This window comes from Pogoniulus pusillus, chromosome 14 (genome assembly GCF_015220805.1).
Source record: "Pogoniulus pusillus isolate bPogPus1 chromosome 14, bPogPus1.pri, whole genome shotgun sequence".
NCBI classification, from domain to species: Eukaryota; Metazoa; Chordata; class Aves; order Piciformes; family Lybiidae; genus Pogoniulus; species Pogoniulus pusillus.
Window position 1 is genome coordinate 16077494 of NC_087277.1, and position 25177 is coordinate 16102670.

Below are 25177 nucleotides of genomic sequence, written 5' to 3' on the forward strand. Positions count from 1 at the left end.
ACTTGAATACCATCACAGTACAAACTCGAATTCTTCTCTCCTTTTCTTTTCTAATGTTTTTCCTCTCATTCCCATCTAGTTGCCCCTAAATGCTTGTTTATAGTGAATTTGCACATTTTGGCAATCAGCAACCAACACTATTTCACCAGTATATCCCTACTGACACCAGCATATATAGACTCTGGAGCAGATTAATGTTGCTATCAAACCAGCCTCCTTGTATCTGTGAACTGTGTGAAAATCTTTTTAATTATGCTACTTTAATTCACTTGAACTTAATTAAGAACTTGGGTGCTTATTGCCCAGAGCAAGTTAGCATGAAATTCAATTTATGCTCATCTGCTTAAGACTGGCAGAGTGTAAGACACTGCCTGAAACATCCCATTCTGCTAAGGTGCTTACCATTGTTTGTATTATGGTTAGCCTTTTTGTCCAACATCATCTAATAATCCAGTGCCTGCTCTAAAATAATAGTTGTGTTCAGCATTTACTGCAACATTAAAATATCAAAGCATTAGTTGAAGGTTCTTGGTGTGTCTGTGCTGAATGCTTGAAAATTTCTGCATCTACTCAGTAGGGACACACCTTTCTTTTGAGCCTCATGACTAACAGATATCCAGGCACACACGTCTGTTGTCTCAGAAAACTTTTCTCTGTCTTTGTCTGCTACTGCCTCAGCTGCACAGTTGTATCCATGATACTGCCATAGAAGTTTTATTCTTATTCTGAATATGTCATCTCCTTCCCTCCCTCCACAAGAAGGCAGACCTGGAATGAATCTCTTTGGTGTTCATATTCATAATCTTTCTCCAGAAGAACACACACATCATCTAATCTGATGGAGTTCTTCTCTCAAAAAGTTAGTTCTCCTTTTCAAATGATCCATGTTCATCCCCAGTTTCAGGCACATCCAGTTCCTTGCACATTTTACAATGCAGTGTTAAACCTTAGTCTTTCTTGCATCATTGGAAAGGTTTGACACAGCATCAGTTTAATCACTCTGCTGAAATCCATAAGAATGAATTATATGTGTTTCTTTTATCTAGAAATGAACCAACTGGGTCTGGTTCCAGGTGCTGATATAGCCACTTGCAATCATATTTTTCACTGCCATCCTTGTCTAACTGTTCTTTTGAATTTTATAGTGTGAACAATCAGGTAAAGAGTTACTCTTCCACTAACACTTTCACATTCCATTCATCAACACACCCAAGTACAAGCTCACATAACATGTTGAAAATTACCAGGAATAGAAGAAAGCAAAAATTTCAAGATCAAAAGACTGACATTTAGCGATGCCAAGAACATAAATAAATGAATGAAAGGATGAATGAGTAAATAAATGAATAAATCGCCGTAAGAAGATGTTGTGGTAAAGTGGTGAGAGAAATTAGGTACCTTTAAACTCATTAATTCTCTTCCTAACCAGCTTCTGCTATAGAGAGTGACCCGTTACAGTTATTTCCTACTTCTTAATAGATGAGTAATTATATTTTATCTGAACTATGAAGCTATTATACCATTGCAGACTCCTCTGGTATAACAGCCATGCTCTTTATCTGGTAAATGCAGCCTGAGGCTACAGTTTCTAGCTGTGTCAGGTCTGATAGCCTAAAATGTTATTGAAAAATAAGGTCATAGTGTAAATAAAACACTGAACTGTGGAAAGCAGTGTAATACTTTCCATTCCTTCCATTCTTGCAATTCTATTCCAGCAATTCCATTTCACAACAAATTATTTGAATAAGCGTGTCAAATAAAGACTTACACATCATCCTTTCAACTATTATTATCTGAAATTACTCTTTTTATGAAACTTTCCAGGTCTGGCAGGGCAAAGAGCCCCATCAAGCGTTACTGGGGCCAGCTGGGAGGTGCTGCAGTTAGTCATTCACAAAATGTGTTAAGAACAAAAACATGACAGCTCTAATCATTATAAATGGGTCATTAAATCCCTTTCAATTGCAATGTGAAACACAATCTCTGAATAACAAGCATCTCCTGGGAAAAAAAAAAGGCAAAAAAAAAACCAAACAAAAAAAAAACACCCAAAACAAAACAAAAAAAAACCACCAAACTGAATTTAAATAAATAAATGAAAGATCTATTCTGATCTGAATGTGATAGAAGGTGAAATGTATTTTCCTAATGAATGTTAGTGTTATTAAGACATTAATAGCTGCTAATGGGGAGGTCTGGAATGACAGAAGTTAACGTTTATAGAAAAGATAATCCTCAAAAAAAGAAAAACAGCCTTGGATTGTCATATTTCAGACCTAGATTTTAGAATAATAAAGCTTTTAAGAGGCAAGGATGAATAAGGTGACCTTAGACAAATTTCCAGCAACTTTCTGAAGGTCACTGCTTGGAAAGATGAATTCCCTATATTGCCAAGGGAGCTGGTGGAAGTCTCTTCCCTGAGTACACCTGAGGAACCATGACATTGTACGTACTGTGCAAAAGGAAAACAGCCCAAATGGAAGAACCAAAGATGCAGCAAGGAGTAATTATTCCCTACATGCCATAACACACCTTTTATTTCAGCTATTCTGTTGCAAACTTCAAGCATTAGACTAAGACATCTTGCAAAAGCAGAAGACAGATAACGTGTACTAGCAGTGAAAGCATAGGCCAGAGCTCCTGGTTTAGCATGTAATTCACACAATATACTCAGGACAACATATTTAATGTGGACTGAAGAATCAGTTATACACTGATTCACATGAGCTAATAATACACACTTTTTTCACAGAAAACACAAGCTATGAGATAAGAACGTGGACTGCTTTCAGGGAATATTTCAGGCCAAAATCTAGAGCTCCTGCTCTGTAACAGTAAGATAAAAGAAATTATCAATTTAAAGTGTAAATGTCTACAAGAGGTAAAACCCCAAAACCTGTACCCATATTGTTTTGAGTGCAGGCCATGTTGGCTACAAGCTGTTTTCACATGCAGTCTAAATCTATATTAAATAACATTCCTGGATTTACATAGGCCCATAAATACCAGACCTTAATCTTCTTCCATGCATGTTTCTCTTCTGAACTGTTTCTGAACTTTCCCCTTTAGCAGAGATGGAACAGAAGCAGAAGAGCTATAGAAAATTCAGAAGGAGAGACACGGTGAAACGTTTCTTAAACTTCTAAGAGGAGTTCTGATGCAACAATAACTCCTAGTTCTTGGTTCTATTTATACGTATGACCTTATAGCTACTGAATGCCTATGCCTATGGCGAGTGGTGGTCAAGAAAGTAGAAGCTTTGCAGTGTATGCATTTGATGTTGGATAAAGAATAACACATGACACATGCAGCCTCCGTGGTCAGTTCTTATTTCCTGACAAAAGTCAAAATTCTTCACCACTGGCCTTGTGATGACCTCTATCAGCATCGGAAGCAGCATGACATAAATTAAGGTATTTGCCACCAAAACCAGTGGTTAAATCAAGCCTTGCTTATCTTCTCCCCCATCATTGATGATCCTGAGTATCCTCAAGCAGGTCCAAGTTCATTCACAAGTGTCTTTTGAAAATGCAAGAGGTGAAGTTCAATAAATGGTCTATACACTAATAAATAGAGGACCTAATGAGAACTTCCAGCCAGCCAGTCTGCTAGCACTACAGAAACACAGTGCACAGTTACACATCTATGTGGAACAACTGGAACCTTACAATAAAACGCAGGACAGAATGTTTATAAATAAGGTGGAGAATTCAATCATTCAAGCGACTAACAGTTACATAAGACAGGGGGTGAATAAAATTGTGAGGATTGGAAAGACAGTCGTGGTGGGATTGACATTTTCTGTCTGATTTCTCAAGAAAACAAGGCTGAAGCTGTTGCAAGTGGACATGTGAGTGACTGTGAGCATCAATGTGCACGTCTTAACTGCCTGCCTTTCTAGAAAGTCTCTGAATGAGAGAGACCCTACCTGTCACTCCAACTGGGCCTCTCCCCTACTAAAAGTGAGAGAACCCATTCTCTCTTATGAATCCACAGGAAACTGGGCTTGGCTGTTTATCTGCTCATGAAACTATCTATTCTGAGAAGTGATGAAGTTACAGTGGCATCACATTGCTGTGAGGTCACACTGAAAATGCACAGAACCATCTGATTTAAGTGGAGGATGCAGCTCTTCTGTTAGATCTAAATTTACTTCTGAGTGTCTTTAGGCTATGAATTCATACCTCAGTGCCATGAAGGATAGCAGGCTGGCAATTACTTCCAATTGAATAATTCATTTAACAAATGTAGATGCTTCTTTTTCATGAATTGTACTCTGCAAGTACAGGAGAATAAAATTTTCTTTAATTAATGTTAAAAATGCTGCTGAATGTTTTCTGCAGATAGTTTCTGATGTGAAAAATGAGGACATTCTTTCAACAGTCCAGTGATCACAGTGACCATGATTATCTCATGATGACCAGGTAGCATTCCTCCTCTCTTTGTTTCATCTATTGCTTGTCTTATTTCAAGTCTGCAAAAAGCAGAGATCTTGTCTTTGTTTTATCTTCATGCGTGGTTTAACACAGTGGAGCTAAGCACTCTACATTTCACTGGAATATGAATGATAATTCAGACTATGATCTTTGTTGTCAACACACATCAATCTCAGCTGTTATACAGCTGCTCTAAGACAGGCAGCACAGCACATCACGATATCCTAGTAACACTTCCATTACATGCAGGAAATCTAAATTTCCCGCTTGCTCCTGTGGAAGAAAGAATTGTGTATAGAGCAGGTATCTACTGTAATGCTCAACAAGAGCAGCATGCTTCCAACCATTAACTTAGGTAATAGCCAAAGCAGTGCAGATCGATGGAGAGGATTAAGCACCACAGTAGGGCAGTTCGGAGTCAGCAATGGCACTCCTGTCTCTCTAGTGCTGTTTTTGGGACTATGCATGCTGTTGGTAGGGAAGGGTTACATTCCCAGCTGGAAGTTCAGCTGCTCTGGAAAGGGTTTACAGGGCTGTTCACTTGCCATGAAAAATACTTCCTTCCCTTCCTCCACACAGTAAACCAGAATGAAGGTGGAAATCCATCGGGAAGTTCTCCTTGCCTGCATATTTTGCTGTCCATTTCACTACATCTAGCAGGCATGCTGGGTCAGGGCCAGTGCTTGAAGATGGACTAGATGATCCTTGTATGTTGCTTCCAACTGAATTAGTCTATTCTGTTTTCATCTGTGAAGGCTTAAAACTATGTAAGTGGACTAAATGTGTTTCTGGAAGCAAACTCTCAAGCTTTTGGTAAGAATTATAGAGCAGGACTCCACAGGAACATGCTCCAAACCACTCCAAATGTCAAAAACAGGCCTGACTAGAAGCAAAGTCTCAATGCCTGGCTGAAAGAAGCAGCGGGAAGAAGGGCAGAGATTTATTAGGATGCATGGGAAACTTGGAAGGGATGAAGTAAGTGCAACACCAAAACAGAATCGACCTGTAGGCACCACAAGAAGATCCTCCTCTAGAGACAGGACACAGAAGCACAGAAAATAAGCAGCTGTAGACCATGAACTTTCACTTTGAAGAGCAATTGAAGAAACAAAATCTCTTTTTAGTTAACAAGATATGGCATATAAGTCAAATTTAGGCAGCAAGCAACACAGATCAGACAACAAATACAGTTCTAAGACGAGGCAGAAGAGCTGGCATTCAGGTCCAGGCTACACATGTTCTTTGCAGATATTAGAAATTTAACAAATCACTCAGGGGAACTACAATGCATCCTTTAAGTGCCAGTATTGAGTCAGAAAAAAACCTGGGTGAGGAGTGTCATCCATGTAGCCATGTGGCAACAGGCCTACTTGCTACAAGGTCAGACAAAGCTAACACAAAAGGAGAATGCTCATAGAGGAAGTTAATTTGCGGAGATTTTTTTCCCCAGTTAATGTGTTCACCTCATCTCTCACAAATAATTAGTAGTTTTAATCCTTCTGAAGCTCCAGCAGTGCCTCTGGCAAGATGTAAGAAGTTGCTAATGAAGTACTCTCCTTGGTCATCCTGCTGTGTAAACGTGAGGACTTACATTTTATGTCCCAGCCCTGGCTATTTTCTCCAGATATTCCTAATCCAGGTCCTGTCTCCACGAATCATAAGCAAAGAAGTGGCAAAATTAAATTATTTCTTAGTAGCCAAAATATGTATAATTCTATTTTCACCAGAACATGCCAGATGAGGGCCCAAAAAAGTGCAATTTAGATTTTTTGCAATTAGCTTTTTAACATAAAATAAAACTCTCACTCCCTGCAGGAACTGTACTTTTGCTAGTTGGTTCTGTTAGATCCAGTCAGAACTACCTACATGTCTCTATTCTATCCCTTGTAATTTCATAAAGCATCAACAAAGTGCTGCTCCTCACTTTGTATCCGCATTGCCCAGCAGCACAAAAGATCTGACATCATGGCATGGAGGAGAATGTACAGAGGTTTCAGCATTGACTCAAAGAAGACAGGACAAAGATACTTCTATCTTCCCTGGAGAAAGATTATTGTTGCAGTCAATTCCTAAGGACATCTTCCCTGCACTCCATGCAAGCCAGTGGTCCTGCCAAAATGCATAAATACAATAGCTACAAAAAGCACTTCAAGAGAACCTAGGAACATGGCTGTTGCCATGTGAGTCCAAGGAGCGTTATCCTAGCTATCTCTTCTTTACTTGACAAAAAGAAAGTTTGGGAATGATCTTAGGCAACCTCAGCTCTCATTCTTCCAAGTTACTTATTCATTCTTCTGACCTTGGCTCAGTACTCAAACTGCCCTCAAGCTCTACACACATCTTGGTGGCCCACCCAAGGACGGGCAAATTGCTTAGGTATAAAATGCTGCTCAAACTGATATGCAGGTTTTTTTCTGGCTGAACAAGACCTTGGCAAGAGAAAATACAAAAGCTCTACCCCCAGCTACCACTGTCCCAGAGGTATACACTACATGAGATGTCTTCATCCTTATGCATGCAGTAAATATTCAAGCCACATGTCTTCAAGGCACTAGGTTAAGATGCTTAATGTTTGAGTAAACATCATTGAAAAAGCAGGTCGGTACTTTAGTACTAACTCATCTCTATTTTTAGATTTAACAGAGCTATAATATCCCCAGAAGCCTGACCACCCTGCTGTGATTAACTATCATACTTGTACAGTGAACTGCTGCCTAGATTTTAGAGCAGGTACATTTATTTTACATCTCTTATCAGCACAGTAAACTCTTATTTTCAGTTTAGGCTACTGAAACAGAAGAGCCTTTCTTCTCCTTCTTCATATTTAGCCAAGCAAGGGAATTGTTGATTGTGATTTACATTTTTATTTGAACTACTGAAAGTACTTCTATAAAGGTTAATTGGGATTTTTCATGCCTGTCACATCATTGAAAGTTGCTGGGACAATGAGAAAAGACAATTCCAAAGCACTGTTCTATAGAGTCTTCTAAAGATAGCCAGACAAACACACAGGTGATGGGCACTGGAAAGGGAATATGCGACTTGAAAGTGCACTACCGTAAGTATTTTTATTTCTTAATATCGACATAAATTGCTTAAATTTTAGAGTACTTATTTCTTATTTTTATTAAAATAATTCCTAGAAACTTGAAATTACTCTAAAGGACAAAGGTTCCTTGCAAACACCTAACAGGAAAAGGCGGGGGGGGGGGTGTGTGTCAGAAACCATATAGTCCATATACAATAGGCAGGGCAGAACATTTTATCAGAAAGCAGTGTTGTCAGATACATTTTATAGGTAAGAGCAATGAAGCAAGGGAAGACTGGAAGGGACACACCTTCAGACTGAGGCTCTTAAACCAATGTGTTAAGATGCAGGTTAGTAAACGTCAGCAAAGTGCTCAAGCATCCCAGTTAATGGAGATATAGACAAAGCAGTCAGTGGGAGCTAGGCGCAACTCAGTATTGTAGAATGTCCAGAATTGTTCTCTACATTCCATGGACCAGCTCTCCCTCTGTTCTGTTACCTAGGCACAGTAAGCCAGTTCAGATGCTCTTAGGTATCCTGTCCCCTGTTCACTTGTCTCTCAAGAAGTTAAACAATTTCCTCCTGCCCCTCTATTATATTGGATAACCCCATATAGATGTCTGAGTTGCATCTCATATATGTCTCATGTGGTACTAGGTAGCACAGTTAGACAACTGGGTGCTACTATGACAATTATGGGGGTTTCAACAGACATGTCATCCATGTAGAGATTTCTAAATTTGGAAATCAGTTCCACCATTAGAGTTTCACTTGCAGTTTTACATTTTGAAATTTGGTGTTTGTCATATTAAATATTGTCAAGTCCAGACCATTTCCAGATTCATGTGTGCCCCGTGTTCTGGCTGCTCTCTAACCACCACTAGGCAAGCAAAAGTCTCCTATCCATCCTGCACTGCATCAGCTATCTCTGCACAGAAATCTTATCTGCTGTGGGGTGCTTTGAGCAAGCAAAGGAGTTATGCTGTGACTAAGTTATTTTGGCAATAAAGTTTATCTGCCCAAACAGCCTCTGAGGTTGCTCTGGGTGCTGTGGGTTGTCCTGCTGCTGCTCTAGGACAGTACAGTGCCTCTGCCAGTGACATCTGATACAATATGTTTTTCTTGCCTGTAATAGCAATTCATCCATGCTCTTACTCTGTGGTCATTTAACCAAACCTAAATTTTACCAGAAACAAAATGCAATGAATTAAAAGGATGCACACAGACAGATACCACAGTTCCAATGACTTGCAACAATTCCTTCTGCAGTGCTAAGTCTGACCACCCCCATCAAACAATGAAGCCCAAATATGTGGATCTCCTCAACCTCTCTACTGAGTCTGGCCCCGTCTACTCTCTAGTTTGGCAGAAATCCTACCAAATAGCAGACTGAGAGAAAAAACTGTGTGTGGATGGGAAATTCATGGCTATCACATCAGAGACTGTCTATGCAGTAAGCTGGGAGTCATGCACATGTTTTCCACTACCAACGGGCTAAAAACAGAGCACACAGCTGGTGTGTAATGTTGCAGCCTGTCAAAGCCAAAAGCTTTTCCTCTTCTCTTCCATCTAGTCCTCTCGTTTGTGTCAGCCACCTTTTATGTCTCATCCAACAAGAAAAAAGGCATCTTGGAGTAGACACAACTGTTTACTTTGTATTTATACAACTGTTGGCACTGCCGAGGTGTCTGAACGCTGTCTTGATATCATCAGTTACTTACAGCAGTTCTTCTAGGCACTGTACAAATATGAATAACTAAACCCAACAATGTGCCCAGGTGGCTGAGAAGCTGGGAAGATCCTGGCATGTATCAGAAATTGCATGTCCAGCAGTGATCATCCTCCTGTACTGGGCACTGGTGAGACCATACCTCAAATATTTTGCTTAGTTTTAGGCCTATAATTACAAGAAAGAGATTGAGGTGCTGGAGCATGTCCACAGAAGGAGAACAAAGCTGGCAAAGGGTCTGGAGAACAAGTTTTATGAGCAGTACCTAAGGGAAGTGGGACTGTTTAGTCTGGAGGAAAGGAGGATCAGGGGAGTAGTGGCTGCTGGGCTGCTTTCCTAAACAGCAAGAGATAGGAAAAGTCCACGAGGAGAAGTTTAGATTGGACACTGAGAAAAGTCTTTTTACTAAAGGGCTTGTCAAGCATTGGAACAGCCCTCCCAGGGAAGTGATGGAGTCACCATCCTTAAAGGTATTTGGAAGATGCATAGATGTGGGGTTTAGTGACATGGTTTAGTGGTGGGCTTGGCAATGTAAGGGTAATATTTAAACCATATTAAAGGTCTTCCTCAAACTAAATAAATCTATGATCCTCTATATATATTGATGCACACAGAGCAAAGTTTTAGGACAGGAAAAAAAACCTTTAAACAGCACCTCTCATTTTTCCTCACTCTCATTTTCCTCACTGTTGCCCATCCTTTCCTCACTCTAGTGCAGATTTTTAGGTCAGATGTATAGCCCAGAATGTTAGGGGGGATTGGGAGGCCAAAACCAATCCAAAAAGTAGTAAACCCCTCTGATGTTTTAGCTGCAAGACAGCAATCACAGTAAAATACTGTCCCAGTCATGTTGGCTTGGCAGACAGTTCTCCCCCAGTGTGTCTGCAATACAAGCAAATGGTTGGTAATGATTTGTGTGCATGCAACACTTCTAAATAATTAAAACAAACCTCTATCTGCTGCAGAATGCGAATGTGCCAACAAACTAACCCAACCAAGCCAACTTTATCTAGGCTCAGTAACTTCACTGCAGTGAAAATTCCCTTGGAATGGCCAATTGAAGGCAACAGCTTTAGAAAGCCAGCTGGACACTCACTTCTTTAGAGACAAGTAACTCTCCTGCTGAGATAGCACTGTGTGTCGCCTGCTGTAGCTGGAATGCTTGAGTGCTTGAAGTGAGGCATACTAAGGAGTTCTATACTAATTTTATACATCAATTATTGCTCGTAGGGAAAATGGAATATGTGACATGAGTTGATGTAGCAGCAGAACTTCACACATTGCTCTTCAGACTGTCTCTGAAATAACAAAATCCCCAAATTTTCTCCACTGAAAGAAACAGTGGCACAGTTGAGACATCACTTGCAATGATCAGAACATGAAGTTTGTGATTTATCACCCTCTTGGTGAAAAAAGCCCACTTCTACCACAAGGGATTTTATCACTTGAGCTGGACCTACCTATAGTTTGTGACAAGATGAGAGCAACCATGGAAGGCAGCGACATATGTTCTTTGTCAGCTTCTGCCACCCAACTCAAGGAGCAAATTGCTACTACTAGCATTTGCCTTGGGAAAGGGTAACAGCCAATCTTGTCATTTCAGCCATTGCCTAGAGATATCAGTAGTTCTTTCATTTGAGTACTTGGATAAGACAGTGTGGGAAGCAGAAAGACATAATATTTCCAAGGTGAAGAGTATGATGACTAGAAGTGAAAGAACAAAGGCTGTGCATGTGGTGTGACAGGTATTTTAAGTATCTTTGAACTAGCTTTTTGGTCACAGGTAAGTAAAGAACCTTTACAGAAACAACTCCCTACAGAAATTAAACAGAAAGCTTTCATCTCTATGGCACGGTGGGAACAATACAATGCTTAATGGTCTTTGCTAAGAATCACTGTTTCTTTACATAAGGAAGACACTTCCTTTTTGTTGGTATTTGCTATTGATCATGCCCTTTGTCTTTTTTGCCCAATTTGGCATGTGTTTTTGAAATTGTTCATTCATGTGTCTCACAAGCTTTGATGTCTGTATGGTTTTGAGGAAACTGCAAATTGCTGTATTCTGGAAATTGCCTATAATATACCAGAGGACAATGTTAATGGAAAATATCCTGTGCACAGTTGCAGAATTTTGCATAACTCAGCCCTCAGATTGACATGAAAAGAAAATATGGGTTTAGAGTAAACAGAGCACATTTAGCTGGTTAAAAAACTAATTTCTTAAAATAAGTGTATAGCCTTTTGTTTCTCCTAAGACCAAATGCAATGAGAAAATGGTAACTTGAAGGAACACAGACAGAAAATGAGAAGAGGATGATTTTCCTAACCTCTCAACTCTTCCAAGACACATCTCTAGCAGGTATTCTCTGATGAACATGCTGTCACTGTCAACTCACTGTATCACTAAGGAAATCACTTACAAAAGTTATTTAAATGCAGAATAGTTATGAGGGTGATTATGAAACTACAGAAATTAAACTAAATCACTGTCCTTATTTTCCTCTCTGTGACAAAATTTCTCACTCTTCCCTCTGTAGTTACCCTTTTGTTCATACATTTGCCCTTAGGTACAGCAAGATTTATTTTGTCTAAGTCCATCAAAAAGCTATTTTTGGCTATCCACAATTGCCTTTTAAATTAATAGTATTTTCAAGATAGTCACTTCAGAAGGTAATCCATCTGCTGGTTTTATATGTTTCTGTTTTGCTGGGATGGATTGCCCTTTGAATCTGCCAATTCCTCTGTATTGTCTACAGGGTGAATACATGAGACTCTCTTACATCATGTATCGACATCCTAAATGGTTAAATGAATTCTCATCTCTGGCTTTCTCTCTATACATGTCCCAGCAGTATGTGCTGCTTGGCTTACTCCCATCTCTCTCCGCCAATTATCTATCCACTTAGGAAGTGATCTCCTGGGTAATCAGTTCCAGTCCTCAACCATCACAGGAAGTCATGTCATATCACCCCAGTCATGCATTCATCAAACTCCCTCTTACAAGTAGTTGTGTGATCTGTACCACTGCTCCAAGTGAACAGCTGATCTGCATTAATCTTTTCTCTTTAAGGCTTCTTCTAATTCTCTGCCTAACCATATTTATGTTCAGTTTATACTCTATTTGTCTTTCAGCTTCTATCTCTTCCTGGAATGTACTTGTGTGTAGATATTTATAAGCAATAATTACACCTTTTGCTAACTTTCACTTTGCTAGCGTGAAGAAAGCAAACTTCTAAATCCCTTTTTTTAAAGGTAGTTTCCCTGTTCATAGAATCATAATAAATTCTTCCATTTTAGCAACTCACAAATTTAATCACTCTCTTAACTCTCTTGAATAATACTGATGGAAAGTGTACATTACATTCCTGATCTGTTACAATAACACAAAGATTCCCCTCTCTTTATGGAGCGTGCTTCCTCCTGACAGCCTTGCTCTGGTGGGTCGCAGTCCCTGCGATGCAGCTGACATGTCTGTATCTTTCCACTCTTATTTTCTGCTGAGTAGACTTTGTCTCATAACAGACTTCCAAAACTTCTAAACCTTCCAAGAAATTCTATCCTATGACAATTTTTTCTAGTTTTAGTGGCCAGGAATTCCTTTTGTCATTTAATCCAATACTTCTCTAATGTGATAATGAATCCCAAGTTTTTCATCATCACTTACTTCTGCTGATATGATGTTATCTTTATGCCACTATCCTTACTGAAAACAATAGATGACATCAGCTGCAAGAATTAGCCTTGGATAACTACAGGAATAATCTTTCTAATCTAATGATTCTCATTCAATTATAAACAGTACTCAAATTGCATCCAGTTCCTAGACTTTTTAGTTCCTTTATAGATCTTAACTCTTCCATCTTCATAGTTTCTATGCAGAATTATCAATGTCTTACTGTAGCCACTTAGCAAGCATGTCCAGGTTTTTAAAATGATATGATATGCTAAATGGAAGAATTCATATATGCAACATATGAACCACAACCTTTTCTATGATACATCTCAATTAATTTAATTGTCAGGGAGGTTTGTGTTGAAATGTTGCTGTGTCTGGTTCCTAGAAAAAGACAGAACAAAGATTACTTTTTGCTACTCATCTAAAAGGAGGTTAGGTATATGTTTCTGGATACAAATAATAAGTGTGCTAATCTAGATCACACACTTGTCCTCACACCTCCCTCGGTTTTGCAGAAAGACATTCTGGACAAAAAAAAACATCTTTACTTATTCATAACCCTACGATTGCCTTCTTTCATCATCAATCAGTTGTCTCTGAATTTAACTCATTTTTAGTTTCTCTTGAGAAATTTAAACCTCATAATTCTTCTATTATTTTTAAATTATAAGAATCATACCAAAGAATCATAGAATCATGGAGTCATAGAGCAGTTTGAATAAGAAAGGACATTAAAGATCATATAGTCTAACCTCCCTTCCATGGACAGGGACACTTTCCAGAACAGGTTGCTCAAAGCCCCCTCCAACCTGACATTGAACACTTCCAGGGATGTGGCATCCATAGCTTCTCTGGGCAACCTGTTCCAGTGTCTCAGCATCCTCACAGTGAAGAATTTATTCCTAATGTCTATTCGAAATCTACCCTCCTTATGTTTGAAACTGTTATCCCTTGTCCTGTCACTAAATTCCTGATTAAGAGGGTCTCCCCATCTTTCCTGTAGATGTCCTTTAAGTACTGGAAGAACCAAAACAATCCACTCAGGTTTTATCTATAGAAAAGCTGACTAGCTTCCTTTGTATTTTGGACATATGTTGCTAAGTTCTTCCCTTTCAAAATGAGTCATATAGGGAATTTATTCTTGTTAACAGTTTTATACTAGAGCTAAATCTGCCCTAACTGACCTATAGAAAACAAAGTATAACAGAATTGCAGGATACATCAAGTTGGAGAGGACCTCTGGAGGTCCATAATCCAAAGTCCTGCTCAAGGGTGATTAAACTAGACTAGGCTCCTCAGAAACTTGTCCAGTCAAGTTTTGAATGTCTCCAAGAATCTTTTACCCATTGTGATCACAGGATCTGTGAGATGCTGAATCTCAAATAAAGGTATTGCCATTAGCTTAAAAAACAAACAAACAAATACAAGGAACCAAACTATCACCCCTCCACATATTTATAGAAGTATAGCCAATGTAAGACACAGAATGCTTTAACTAGCTGTCTACCTGGATATGATAAATACATGTATATATTACACACATCGGCCACATATGTGCATAGAACTTTCAGAGAGAGATTTTGGTGCTAAACATGAGAATTAAAAAGGGAATCAGTGCATCTGAAATGTAATTTGCAAACTCAATTGAGTTAAAGCAAATGTGCCACAGAAATCACTTCCTAAATGTACATGATCCAGAACCATGAATCTACCTCCCTTGTGATGCATTAAGCATGGGTTTTTTTTTTTGTGTGTGTAATCTATCATTTTTTAAAGTCTTCATTTTACCTTTCATTAAACATTACAACAATGTGTCTCATCAGAAAGCATTGGTTTTTTTTATGGCAACATTTCAAGCTCAGTGTACCTGAGGAAACTTTATTCAGCATCTGCATATGATCTCCATTTTTCTTTTAATGAACTGGTTTTTATATGAGCAAGTGAACAAACTTATATATAAGAGAGTCAGCAAAGGTGTTTAAGCTGCTTCCATAGGAACAAGCTTAATATCCAGCTTTCAAGAGGAGCAATTTGGAATCTACACAACTGTTTTATTTACAGACATTAAGAAGAAGGTATAGGGCAATTAGCAAGACCTTGGTTCTGGAAAGTTAGTTTGAATTCTATTGCATCAGTCTGAAATCAAGCCTTCCATCAAATACTTCCTCCATGCAGCTGTTCAAGCAAAATCATAGAATCATAGAATCACACAGGGTTGGAAGGGACTCCAAGGATCATCTAATTCCAAACCCCCTGCCATGGGCAGGGACACCCTACACTAGATCAGGCTGGCCACAGCCTCATCCAGCCTGGCCTTAAAGACCTCCAGCCATGGGGCCTCAACCACTTCCCTGGGCAACCCCTTCCAGGCTCTCACCACTTTCATGCTGAACAACTTCCTCCTCACATCCATTCTGAATCTCCCCACCTTCACCTTTGCTCCATTCCCCCTAGTCCTGTCAGTACCTGATAGCCCAAAAAGTCCCTCCCAGGTTTTTTGTAACCCCCTTCAGATACTGGAAAGCCATCTGGGAGCCTACTCTTCTCCAGATGGAAGAGCCCCAACTCTTTCAGTCCGTCCTCACAGGAGAGGTGCTTCAGCCCTCTGGTCATCCTCATGTCTGTTCTCTGGACACGCTCCAGCATGTCCACATCCCTCTTGTAATAGGGGCTCCAGAACTGGATGCAGTACTCCAGGTTGGCTCTCACCAGAGTAGAGTAGAGGGGGAGAATCACCTCCCTTGACCTGCTGGCCACACTTCTCCTGATGCAGCCCAGGATCTGGTTGGCCTTCTGGGCTGCAAGTGCACACTACTGGCTCATGTTGAGCTTCTCATCCATCAGCATCCCCAAGTCCCTCTTCTCAGGGCTTCCCTCCAGCCAGTCACTGCCCAGGCTGCATTTGTGCTTGGGATTGCCTTGACATAGATGCAGGACCTCGCACTTGGGTCTTGTTGAACCTCAACAAAGATGTTGAACAAGACTGGTCCCAGGACTAGTCCCTGAGGGACTTCACTTGTCACTAGCCTCCACCTGGACAGCCAGTTGACAGACACTCTTTGGGTGTGACCATCAAGTCAGTTCTTTATCCATCTAGTGGTCCACCCATCAAGCCCATCTTTCACCAGTTTGGAGACCAGAATGTGGTGCAAGACAATGTCAAAAGCCTTGCTGTGGTCCAGGTAAATGAAATCCGTTCATGAGAGTTTTGTCAGAAAGAGAAACAATGCTGTTTAACTCAAATCAGAAGGTGAGTCCTTCACTAAACAGTTTTGGCTTACCCTGGGGTGTTTTTAAACTGTAAGATCTCTGAGTGCTGGACTTTGGATGCAAGTCCTACTCTTACATCAGGCAGTCATAAAATTACCTAGTTTGCAACAACAGCAAAAATGAAACCCAAATGCAACTACAAAATCTGCCTGCTTAGCTTAAAGCTGATAACTCCACCTACTCCTGCTTTGTGTAATTATACTTCTCCCTTTAAAGAGAATGACTAATCTTCCTCATGTGAGCAGAAGAGGGGGCTACAGTGTCTACCAATATTATATTTTTGATTGAAACTGATTTGAGTTCTGGTGTGACTTTCTTCTGCATGTCCTAACCTGACTGTTTAAGAACCTCATAGATTACATCTATCTCCTATATAAATTTCAGTCCAAAGAAAGTAGTTTGAGAAGGAGACATCTTTTTGCTTTACAAAATTCTTTCAGCAGCTGGTTCAACTGTAACACATTCCTCTTTTGTAATAGGAAGGGTTTCTTTAAGTGCTGTTTATTTCATTATGCCTTGCTGAAAGAGACTCATGAATACCCCAAAAAGAAGCTTTGACTATGTCGTAGCCCTTAGCTTTTCTCTCCAAGCACTGTTCGTCATCAAGAATAATCATTGCACTGCGTTATTAGTTTCTGTTATATATATATATGCTGCTTCTACTTGGCATCAGAATGTCAATTTTTTTTTCAGTAACTAAAAAGTTAACAGAACAAATGAAAACACTCTGACATTTCAATTATTTGAAAAGTATAGGCAAAGATTCCTACAAAATCTGGGCTCTACCAACAAAATCGTGGTGCTTGATGACTTCAAAGATATGACTGCATTAGCTAATATTGGAAGAAAATATTTTCAGGCTTAATTACTGACACTTTTTAACAAACTTGGCAGTAAATCCAATTCTAACAATAATTAACTGCACAGTCATTAATTCTGGAACTTAAGCCAAATGTAGTCTTCCATAGAGAGGACATCTGTGATTGTCTCCTTTGGACTTTGTTCTCTGTGCATCTTATACAAATGTAGCATACATTTTCCAACTCTGATTCTTTTGTTTTATTTACAACACGTAAGAAAGCAGACTTGGAAATCTGTCAGATAAACTCTAGAGGGAACAGAGAAGAGGAAAAATAAATTTGCTAAATAGTTCTGCTTAATTTGTTTCACTAAAAAAAAAAAATTAAAAATTGTAGTCATCAGCTGTACATCCATAAAGACAGAAACAGCAAAAAAGCACCTAACAAGGATTTGGTTATCGTTGCATACTAAAGTTTGCTCAGAGCAATGACTGTCTCCATTCTCTGATTCTTGCAGTCAAAAGCAGCTCTTTCCCAAAACTCTCCTTCCTCTTGCATTGGAAATTAATAATTGGCTATGAATGATGCAGATTAATTTCTGTATGAATATTAAAGTTATTATTAATATTGGAAAAACTCGGGAAAATTCCCTGAGATTCTGTAGATTTTCAGTGAACAGGAAGTAGTTGCACAGAATAAAACAGTTTAAACAATCAGTACTTGGAGAATAGGAACAAGAAAACAGGAAAAATTCTAACTATGCTTATATTGGTGCCTTGTGCTGCCCCTCAACATGCCTACATGGTCCAAGGAGGCATGAAGCTTTGGATTCATTGGCCAGAACAATGGCACTAATGTCTGCTGGCCAGTTTTATTTTCAAAATGAAGTATTTAAAAGGGAATGATTAGAAACTGCCCCTTTCTGCCTTTGTGCCTTTCTGCATAGAGCCTTTCTGCCTTTCCTCATTCATAGCTCATTCACTGGGAATCAGCATGGCCCTGTGCATGCAGCTAGACCTCTTCTTCCCTCTGCCTGGAATATTTTGTATTTTACCTTGGGATCATTATTGCAAGTCTGAAAAGTGTCTTTGGTACTGGAGACTTACTGAGGGACCAAAAAAACGTTGTGAGTACATACACTGGAGTAGATGCCAGGACTCCATAAGCATAGTTACATTTTTTCCTGGTTTTGTGTTCCTATTTTCCAAACTCTGATTGTTTAAACTGTTTAATTCTGTGCAACTACTTCCTGTCAACCAAAAATCCAAAGAATCTCAGGGAATTTCTTCCCCTTTTTAAAATATTAATAATAAAATTAATATCCATACATAAATTGACTGACTAGGGCTGGGTGATAGGTTGGACTGGATTATTTTGGAGGTCTCTTCCAACCTGGTTGATTCTATGATTCTAAATTAATATTCATAATCACTTATTAATTTCCAATACACTCTGAAAAATTACACTCTTCCACTTCCAAGGAAACCAGCCCAGGCTCATGGCTCCCTTGAGTGTAACCCAGATCCTCAGTTATATATGTCAGTACATACATATCCCTGTGTGGATATTTTAGTTCTGACAAAGAAGAGCATCCTCTGATTTCGTGCTGGCTCACCTTGCTCTCTTCATGCTTGGCTTAACAGTGAAGCAAAGGAATATTTTTAGATACTGAGGAAATGAATAATGAAAGAATATGCAAGATTTCCACACAATTCCTTCCTCAGTTTATGCTTAAATGCTTCTCAGAAGACTGCATAGATCGACATTTCCCACTGACACTTCTGCTTTTTTGTCCTCTATTTACTAGAGTATATACAGTTATTGCCACTGAAAAGGGGCGAGGTATCTAACTTCAAATCATCCCTTTAAATGGCGCTGACAGGGTACTTTACTTGCAAAACCCACAAAGCAGAACAAATAAAAAGAGCTGTTGCAAGACTAGCTAAAGATGTTCAGGCACTTGCCATAATCATTTTGCAGCCTGAAAGAACATTAAAGTTTCACAGCAGAGATGTGATGTGAAGTTGATCGTGTCAAGAGGTTAAAAACATTTTTTTGCTTATGCTTCTGGAGAGTTGATTTTGAGATATGTAATAAATCATTCATATTCTATTAAAATAAAACTCTGAATCACTCTTTGAGAATTTCAACAGATTACCATACCAAAGCACACTTTCTGTCCAACTTCCACTTATCTGTCTTCTTTACTTTGTTTCATCTTCTTCAATACAATCTCCATATCTTTTTTGGAAAGCTCAACACTGCAGCTCTCATTTTCTGGTACCATTATTTCTTTCTCCTTTTCAAATAACTGCCAAAATTTACCTTTTCACCTCTGAAAACCTTTCCCTTTTTCATGATAAAAATTCTACCCAAAGTGGTTTTGGTAGAAGCAGCACAGACGTACTGCACGAATCAGACTCTTTTTAAAAATTGCATCATTTAAAAATTCTGCCAACAAATATTTGTCTGATGTTCCAGATTTGCTATCATGATGCTTGAATGTTGAAAAGTACCCACATGATTTGTCAATGAAAATTAACAAAATTAGATTGCATCATAGAATCACAGAATCATCTCAGCCAGAAAAGACCTTTAAGATCGTCGAGTCAAAACATTAACTCTACCAAGTCTAGTGGTAAACCATATTGCTCAGCACCATCTCTTCATTCTTTAATCAGGCTTCACAGGCAGCCTGTTCCAATGCTTGAGAAACCTTTCAGTGCAGATTTTTTTTTTGTAATACCCAATCTAAATCTTATGATAAGCCTTAAGAAAAAATAATACTACCAAACATATTTGAGATTGAGTTAGAGTGAAAACTAATAACTCTGAAGGGATACCATTTAGAAGGAATTCAGAACATGACATTGGACAGTCAGGAACCTAGTTCCAGTTCTGATATTCTGGGAAAGAGTTCCTGAGGAAAGTTAGATCTAGTCAGGTTAATCTTTACATTATGTTAAGCCTAACTTACACCATTTGAGTAGAGACACTCACACATTCTTTTGCTGTTAGACCTTGGGTCTTTAAGCACATTGACTTGTAAAGCTTATGTATTTCTCTGGCATCATGTACTAGAGTAATGAAAAATGCTAGTATTGTACATGGGCATAATATGAATGCAGAGATTCTATTGCATAAAGTGTCTGTCATTATTCATATTGAACATTGAAATTATTTCCAGCCTGGGTCAGTCCTACCTTTTTAAATATTTTACTGCATATGTTTGACTAAGTAAAATATTCATGAATATATTTCAGAATAATCAAATCTAATTTAGATTCTAATTCAGAGCTCTTCTATTCAACAGGTCACACTCTTCACATTCTGCATAGTTGTGAATTGGAGAACTGTTTCCTGCGCTGGAAAACATTTCTGAATGTTAAACAGATGGTACTGAAAAAGAACTACTATTTTCCTATGAATATATCTCAGGCATCCAAGCAGGATGTTGCATGAGCTAACACATATGATGAATAGCGATGATTTGAAGTGAACAGTTTGCAAACAGTGAATAGACTGAAAAGTTTTCATCAATGGTATTTAGGAAATACTTCTAAATAACACAGATATTTATGAAAGTCAGGAAGCATTTCTCAATTAAAATGAGACGTAAACATGAAGGTTTTGTGCTGGCATGTTCCCCTTAATTGGCTGTGTCTTTGAGTCTGATCTGTCTGTTTCTCAAGACAGTACTTGGGGTAGCAGCTGAAAGTAACAAATTCATGCCAAAGATTGACTTTCTATTTAGGTACACAACCCTATGAGGAGTGGCTGAGGGAGCTGGAGTTGTTTAACCTGGAGAAGAGGAGGCTCAGTGGAGATCTTATGGCTCTCTGCAACTACTTGAAAGGAGGTTGTAGCCAGCCTGGGGTTGGTCTCTTCTCCCAGGTACCCAGTGACAGAGAACACAGTCTCAAACTGTGCCAGGGCAAGTTTATGCTGGATGTTTGAAAGAAGTTCTTCACAGAAAGAGTGACTGGCCATTGGAATGGGCTGCCCAAGGAGGTGGTGGAGTCACCATCCCTGGAGGTGTTTAAGAGGAGGCTGGATGAGGCACTTAGTGCCATGGCTTAGATAAATAAAAGATTATGTGATTCTGTGAATATGGGGACTGATGTGGCAATGGGAACATTAGCAGGAACTCCTATGGTAGAGCTCAAGAGCTTCTAAGGTTGTTTGAGCTTTCATCTAGAGCCCAGTTATTTCTTACTGTAAAGCTGATCAAAAAATCCTCCTATTTTTACACAGATTTTTGAACATCACAGTATCAACAAGGTTGGAAGAGACCTCACAGATCATCAAGTCCAACCCTTTACCACAGAGCTCAAGGCTAGATCATGGCACCAAGTGCACGTCCAATCTTGCCTTGAACAGCCCCAGGGACGGCGACTCCACCACCTCCCCAGGCAGCCCATTCCAGTGTCCAATGACTCTCTCAGTGAAGAACTTTCTCCTCACCTCGAGCCTAAATTTCCCCTGGCACAGCCTGAGGCTGTGTCCTCTTGTTCTGGCGCTGGCCACCTGAGAGAAGAGAGCAACCTCCTCCTGGCCACAACCACCCCTCAGGTAGTTGTAGACAGCAATAAGGTCACCCCTGAGCCTCCTCTTCTCCAGGCTAACCAATCCCAGCTCCCTCAGCCTCTCCTCGTAGGGCTGTGCTCAAGGCCTCTCACCAGCCTCGTCGCCCTTCTCTGGACACGCTCAAGCATCTCAATGTCTTTCCTAAACTGGGGGGCCCAGAACTGAACACAGTACTCAAGGTGTGGTCTAACCAGTGCAGAGTACAGGGGCAGAATGACCTCCCTGCTCCTGCTGACCACACCATTCCTGATGCAGGCCAGGATGCCACTGGCTCTCTTGGCCACCTGGGCACACTGCTGGCTCATGTTCAGGCGGGTATCAATCAGCACCCCCAGATCCCTCTCTGTCTGGCTGCTCTCCAGCCACTCTGACCCCAGCCTGTATCTCTGCATGGGGTTGTTGTGGCCAAAGTGCAGCACCCTGCACTTGGAGCTATTGAACCCCATCCCATTGGACTCTGCCCATCTGTCCAGGTGGTCAAGGTCCCGCTGCAGAGCCCTTCTGCCCTCCAACCCAGTCACATCTGCCCCCAGCTTAGTGTCATCTGCAAACTTGCTGATGACTGGCTCCATGCCCTCATCCAGATCATCTATGAAGATGTTAAAGAGGATGGGGCCCAGCACTGATCCCTGAGGGGGATTGTCTCACAAACTAAATGTGTAATATCAATTGTGAATACTTAAGCATTCATTAAATTTCTTTTTTAATTTTGTTGGGGTCTGATTTATTTCTGAGACTGACGTAGTCAACTTGTATGAAATGGAGCTTCCCTTGCATTCTGTCATTAAACAAGATCAGCAGATGCTTATGTGTCTCTTCACTCAAAACCATGCCAAGAAATGACAATTCAACCATCCATCCTCTGCAACAGACATTTTGAAATAGAAAATGGGTCTCTCTTCAAATACTACCGCAGAATAGATTGAATTGCCAATATGTATACTTGGACTGGGAAGATTCATAGGTTCACAGAATAGTTTGGGTTGGAAAAGACCTTAGAGACCATCTAGTTCAACCCCCCCTGTGATGGGCAGAGACACTAGACCATATTGCTCAAAGCTTCATGCAGCCTGGCATTGAACACCTCCAGGAAAAGGACATACACAATACCCCTGGGCAGTCTGTTGCAGTGTCTCACCACCCTCACTCTAAAGAATTTCTTTCTAATACCTAGTCTAAATCTACCCCCCGCAACCATTCCCTCTCATTATACCACTACAAGCTCCTGTAAAAGACCCTTCATGTCTTTCTTGTAGGACCCCTTCAGGTAGTGGAAGACCACTATAAAGTCTACCTAGAGCCTTCACTTCTTCAAGCTGAAGAGCCCAAACTCCCCATATGGGAGGTGCTCCAGCACTCTGATCATCTTTGTGGCCTTCCTCTGGACCCGCTCCATCAGTTTGATGTTCTTCTTATGACAGATACACCAGGACTGGAATCCTCTCAACTACAATGACACAGAAGTATCCAGCATTTTAGCCATCCTAATCTGCCTCCCTACCTTTCTAGATTTTCTCCTGGATAAAATATTTGCTTATGCAATTTCTGCTGTGTGAGAAGATCAAGGAGCAGTATCATCTCAAGGTTATGTCTCAAATCCAACTAGTGAGACAGTTTCTAATTGAGGTGTAGCGAACCTTATCACTTACACCTTTCTCCACAAAGGCAGTAAACCAACTCTAGAAAAGCTCAGAGGTTTAATCAATGTGCAGAATTTGCCAAAGACAACAGGAGGAGATAGTATCAGACCTGGGATAAAAGCAAGGAAGCATATTTGTGAAAAAAATTACCAGAATTACTTTTTAACACAAATTTGCTACAAAAATTCTCCAAGCACTTGACAGGAAACTTTTAATTTCTCTGCAGTCTGGGGCACAAATGCTACAAGTTTACAATAAAATTGCCTTAACGCATTCTGTAGACTTGTTTGTGGTCTGTAGGCCTGTTACTGTGGATCTCATGTTCATGAGGCTTCTAATTGTTATTTATGAGACATTCTTCAATTTAAAATGAAAATTTGCAGAGCAAATCACACACTTGATGAATACCTCTTGCTTCCAGAAACACCTTCAAAGTGTATACATATATATACACACACACACACATTTCCAGGTGGTAGGAATTAACCCAGCCTCTGCTAAACTGGTAAATTTAAAATGCATAAAACATCACAGGAGCTCAGGAGAGAGCAAGCTAATGAATGTGATGTTATATGCTCAGCTTCATTCTTCATCAATATTCATTTGCTTTCTCTACCCTCTCTCTTTTAGTCTCCGATGAATAAAAGGACTTTTAAAAGTCTTTCTTCATTTTAAAAATGACTCTGAAGTAAACTCCCGCTCCAAATGTATCTACCTCTCTTCCTCTTGCACCTACCTCCAGAGTGCAATAGTTGTTCATGTCACTGCCGAAGGGCAACTCAGTGAAATGCCTGACGAAGACCTTCTAGTAATAACAATTTATCTCATATAGAGTAACTGGAATGAAACAAATCTTCATTTATGGTGTCAAAGGATCCATGAGGGATTGTTTCTTTCAGTTTGTTGCTATGGAAATTTCTGAACTTCTCCCTCTGAATTAGCAGACTTCACACCAGAATAATTTCTTGTGCATATGGAAGCTTCTGCTCTTCAACACCAGAGACCTGCCTAGACCTGTCCCCCTCCTCTTTTTACCCACTTTGGGCACAGACACCTTGACTCTGTGTCTAGAAAGAGGACATCCTTCATGCTAAGGAAACTGCACTGATACTGCTGCAATCAGATGCTGCAATTGCTGATGCTGCTTCATGCTAACTGAACTGAACTTTCCATTTTTGTCATTGCAGTGCTTAAGGTCATTTCTGATGATGCACATACCCTTAAAGCCTGTATGGCAACTTGAGGTTCAGTCATTGCCGTATTTTATGCATGTCACTGTCACTGATTTTGGGGGTCACAGTAAAGTCCCTCCTGTGACAGTTTCCCATTAAGGCAGCTCAAGTTAGAATTGCAGTTCTTATATACTCTATCCCATATCCATTATGCCATTTGGTAGACTGAAGCTTTCCCCATACACAGTTGCACAAGACCTGGTGTTTGCTAGTCTTGATTCATGCACCTGAGCCCCACCTATGGCCTTGGGTTTAATGCTTCTTATGGGCTGTATCCAGGCTGTCAGATATGCCAGGCTGGTATGAAACACTAAGCATAAGGGGTTAAGTGGAACTGGGACCACCTAGATCAGACCAATGCCTTACCCTTGAGACATTGAGAGGATGATGTCTCTTGTTGGCTCACCTTGTACCCAGGGAAGACCTTAACACTCAGTGTCTCCTTCCCTGGGAGCACACCAGGAGTTTCTTAAACTGAGAAACCTAAAATAAAAATAATTTCCCAAACAGGACACCCACCCAAAGACATATGATTTTTTTTTTCAAGCAGTGACTAAATAAATCTAGTCCATAAAGAGATGTTTTCCTTATATTTTGCTTATTTTACATTCTCCTTTTTTGCTAATTAGAGTTGCAAAATGTAAAAACCCTCTTATCCTCAAAAAGGCTTCCCCCATAGAATGAAATCATAGACTGGAAATAGTTTTCAGATCTTTCCCCATTCAGTGACCTGGAGCATTCAGCAATGAAGTTTGTCTCCACGATCAGAGAATTTATTA

At 39.9% G+C, this 25177-nt stretch overlaps 1 long non-coding RNA gene across 2 annotated transcripts in view; it reads right to left on the reverse strand.

The window, feature by feature from the left end:
- Nucleotides 1-25177, reverse strand: part of LOC135181058 (uncharacterized) — a 136898-nt gene that overhangs the window by 51052 nt on the left and 60669 nt on the right. The window lies entirely within an intron of this gene.